The following is a 5,077-nucleotide window of genomic DNA, read 5'->3' as shown; positions in this document are numbered from 1 at the left end:
CACACTTAGTGTTTATTCACAATGGAATGCTGCTAATAAGAACACAGAGTATAGTTTGGCGTGTAACTTTCTCTTGTATGGACAGAATTTAAAATAACTTGCCACATGTGTTTGACATAACAAGACAAGGTGTCTTGTACAAGACCCATGTCCCTACCTCTAAGGTCAAGGTCACACTTAGTGTTTATTCACAATGGAATGCTGCATATATAAGGACATTGAGTATAGTTTGTCGTGTCCGGGCTGTAACTTTCTCTTGTATGGAAAGATTTTAAAATAACTTGCCACATGTGTTTGACACACCAAGGCAACGTGTCCCGTACAAGACCCATGTCCCTACCTCTTAGGTGAAAGATACACTTAGTGTTTATTCACAATGGAATGCTGAATATAAGGACATAACAGTGTAGATTGTCAAGTATGGGTGGTATTTTTTATGTTCAGAGGCAATTTAAAATAACTTGCCGTATGTATTTGACACGTAAAGGCAAGATCAACTTTTCATGTACTGACATTGTCATAGGTCAATGTCACTTTCGGGGGACTTCGTCACATACTGTGACAGCTCTTATTACTTTACATAATTGATCAATCCAATTTTCAATAACTGGAAGGCCATCTGGCAGATGGCAGTTTTATTACCCCTTGAAAAACAACACTGATTCTAATCAGATGTACTTTTAATGAAAAAAACATTCTGCAAATCTTGATATATATTTTAATCAATCCATATAAGGGTAAAAACAAGGAATCAATGAGTTTTGAAACTACATCTGATAAATTTCATTATCTTTTTATGAACTGGATATCATTGAGTCCAACATGTTAAAGAGTGGCATAGTTTAAAAAAAGTCACCAGTTTATTAAGTAATTTATAAACAACTAAAATATGTATACTTAAGGAAACATATAAGAACTCACCAGTATTGCATGTCATCTTTTACAAAACATCAAATGATTTGATTGTCATATTCCAAATCATAGTCCATGTTCATCTGTTCTTATGATAGTTATATCATTAATTTATTTAATATATCACTTTAATCATCAATGGTTGTTATTTGTTTAAATTCATATATATTTATTCCTTTAAAAACATCCAACCCTTCTGCTGCAGAAATCCCAACAAAATGGCCGCCTCTGTTTCAAATTTTGTACTGACTTCTGATTGGTCGTTGTACAAATATGGCATATCATGGGAATGGATTATGAACAAAACATTTAAATCTATGATGATAACAATTGTATAGAAATTATAATTATATGAATTCTGTGAAAATTCAGTTACATGCAATTAATAACTGTTTATTTGGTAAATGTATTATGTTGCATAATATTATAAAATTATGATTTGTTACATTGATTTATTAAAAAATATCCTTTTTCTATATTATTTTGAATCATTTAATTGATAATTAATTTATTAATCCATTCATTAATTTATTTTTTGGTTTCATCCATTTTTTTCCATAATTCATTCATTCATAAAGATATTGAATACTTCATTCATTCAGGACTAGAATGTATGAATTTATGAATGATTGAATATTTTTAACCAAGTTTTCACAAAATTGAAACCTCACAGGTTATTAGAATGACAAACGACGTTGTTCAGGCTTGCGGGCAGGCTGCCAAGTGGGTCAAACTCACCTATGAAACTGAATAATTTCAGTAAGGGTTGACATATCTTGACCCAACTTGGTCTATACGAAGAGTTTATGGATACCTTTCATGGGATTGCGTTTGGGGTCCCTAGAGTCAAGGTCAAGGTCACTTTACTAGAAATAGAAAAAAACAGTTGAAACTGAATAACTTTTGTTAGGGTTGACATATGTTGACCCAACTTGGTATAAAGGAAGAGTTTATGGAAACCTTTCATTGTGTGATTGCGTTTGGGGTCACTATGGTCAAGGTCACTGTTACTAAAAATGGAAAAACAGACACAGGCTGAAGCTCTTCTGTCAATCATTGAAAACCTGGTTTCTTGTTTAATGTTATTGTAGATTTACCCATGGATAAACTGAAAGAATTAAATTACTGCTGATAAAAGAAATTCTTAACTTGAACATGAATAATCGAGATGAAATGCAGAATTTCGTCTTTTCTTCCAAAGCTTCGTCTTTGGTTGAAATTCTTCGTCTTTTCCAATAATTATTGACCATCTCAAATTTAAAAAAAAGATGAAGCTTTTTATGCAAAAGACGAGGCTTTCTATGCAAAAGACGAAGCTTTTGTTTTAAGGAAAATATGGCTTAAACAGAAAGACGAAGCTTTTTTTCAAAAGACGAAGGTTTAGCGAAGCTTTTTTACAAAAAGTGAACCTTTCATGAAAAAAACACAGCTTTTGCGAAGCTTTTCAAAAAGAGCGAAGAAAAAGCCAACTTATGCGAAGTTTTTGAAGAAAACCCAGCTTAAGAGAAAATCGTCAGCTTTAGCGAAGAAAAGCTTCGCTTAAGCTGCGTTTTTTTTATGAAGCTTCGTTTTTATTTGGCACGGTAATGAAGAAATGAATTATGTTTCTCCCATTTGTGGGGGGACATATTGTTTTTGCCCTGTCCGTCAGTCAGTCCGTCAGTCAGTCTGTACGTCACACTTCGTTTCCACTCAATAACTATAGAACGCTTAGACCCATGAACTTCATACTTAGTATGCTAGTTGGTCATGACTAGTAGATGACCCTTAGTGATTTTGAGATCACTAGGTCAAAATTAAAGGTCGCCAGACCTTGAGGTGAAGAAACAGTTTCCACTCAATAACTAAAGATCCTTTTGGTCCAGGAACTTCATACTTGGTATGCTAGTTGTTCATGACTAGTATATGACCCCTATTGATTTTGAGATCAAAAGGTCAAAGATCAAGGTAACCTTCAGGTAAAAAACAATATGCTGGCCATCACCTTAAGCTTTAAAATGGTTACTGCTCCGTAACTAAAGGAGGCTTGTACCCAGGAATTTCATACTTGGTATGCTATTTGGTCATGACTAGTAGATGACTCCTATGGAGCTTGAGATCAGTTGGTCAAAGGTCAAGGTCACCGTGGCCTTGAGGTGAAGAAACGGTTTCCGCTCAATAACTAAAGATCCCTTTGGTCTACGAACTTCATACTTGGTATGCTAGTTGTTCATGACTAGTAGATGACCCCTTTTGATTATGAGATCAAAAGGTAAAAGGTCAAGGTTGCAGTTACCTTGAGGTAAAAATGATATGTAGGCGGTGACCTTTAGCTTAAAAATGGTTTCTGCTCAATAACTAAGGAACACTTGAACCCAGGAACATCATACTTGGTATGCTTGTTGGTCATGACTAGTAGATTACTCCTATAGATTTTGAGATCAGTAGGTCAAAGGTCAAGGTCACCATGACCTTGAGGTAAAGAAACAGTTTGCGCTCAATAACTGAGAGAAATTGTTCAACACAGGAATTTCATACTTGTTATGCTAGTTCTTCATGACTAGAAGATGACTCCTATTGACTTTGTGATCAGTAGATCAAAGGTCAAGGTCACCGTGACCTTGAAGGTCAAGGTAACCGTGACCTTGAGGTGAAGAAACACAATGGTTTCTGCTCAATAACTTAAGAACGCTTGCACCCAGGAATTTCATATTTATTATGCTAGTTGTTCATGACTAGTAGATGACTCCTATTGACTGCGAGAGTAGGTTAAAGGTCAAGGTCACCGTGACCTTAATGTGAAGTAACGGTTTCCGCTCCATAACTAAAGAAAACTTGCACCCAGGAACTTCATACTTGGTATGCTAGTTGGTCATGACTAGTTAACGGCTCCTATTTATTTTGGGATCAGTAGATCAAAGATCAAGGTCGCAATACTTTGAGGTAAAAAAACAGTTTCCACTCAATAACTAAAGAATGCTTGCACCCAGGAACTTCATACTTGGTATGCTAGTTGGTCATGACTAGTTAACGGCTCCTATTTATTTTGGGATCAGTAGATCAAAGATCAAGGTCGCAATACTTTGAGGTAAAAAAACAGTTTCCACTCAATAACTAAAGAATGCTTGCACCCAGGAACTTCACACCTGGTATGCCAGTTGATCATGACTTGTAGATGACCCCTATTGAATTTCAGGTCAGTAGGTCAAAGGTCAAGGTGACCTTGAGATAAAATAATGGTTTCCGCTGATTTATTTAACAATACTTTGGCCCAGGAACTTCATACTTGGGTTGCTTGTTGATCTTGATTATTAGATGACCCATATTGATGTTGAGGTCAGTAGGTTCAGGTCAAAGTGACCTTTAGGTAAAAAACAATTTGTTGGTCCCCAGTCCCTACGTCACACTTCTTTCTACTCAATAACTAATGAAAACTTGGACCCAGGAACTTCATACTTGGACCCATGAACTTCATACTTTGTATGCAGGTTGGTCATGACCAGTAGATGACCCCTATGTTTGTTCGTCTCCAGTCCAAAGGTACAAATTTCATGTCCATTATTGATTGTTTCTCACCTACGACCACACAATGGGGGAGACAAGCGCTTTTTCAAAATAGAAATCTCTAATTTCTTCTGTTTTCCTTGTTGAACAAAATACCAAAGAATATATACTTAGGAAATATGTTGAAAAATTTGATTTAATTTGTGTTTACATTTATGAAAACTTAGGTTTGTTGAATTGAGTGTGTGCGTATTGTTACTTTTCACACTAAAATTCATTAAAAAAAATTGCATTTTATTTAATTTCGAATTAAAAGATAGTTCTTCATTCAATTTTGTTAATTAAATATTTTAAGGAAGTAAAAAGTCTCATAACTTGCAGCATTAGATAATTTCATTACTCATTTTTAATTAGTCCACTTTATTAATAACATTGATTAAAAAATACTATTTTTGTATTGATAGGATTAATATTCTATAGTCCGATATTCTTTTAGTCTTGATAAGTTTTGATGTAAAATTGTGAATCTGTAAATGTCATGGCAAGTGAAGACATTGTATGCGACAAATCTATGGTGTTCAGTTTGTGTCATGATGATGACTAGTTGTGTAATATAAGAATGTTGAAATTCTTTGGACAGTATCTTTGATTTGGAAATTGTATAATTGGAAGGTTTTGAAAA

This window comes from Mya arenaria, chromosome 10, assembly GCF_026914265.1.
Source record: "Mya arenaria isolate MELC-2E11 chromosome 10, ASM2691426v1".
Taxonomy (NCBI): Eukaryota; Metazoa; Mollusca; class Bivalvia; order Myida; family Myidae; genus Mya; species Mya arenaria.
The sequence above is the reverse complement of the archived record's forward strand: the minus strand, read 5'-3'. Positions refer to the sequence as shown.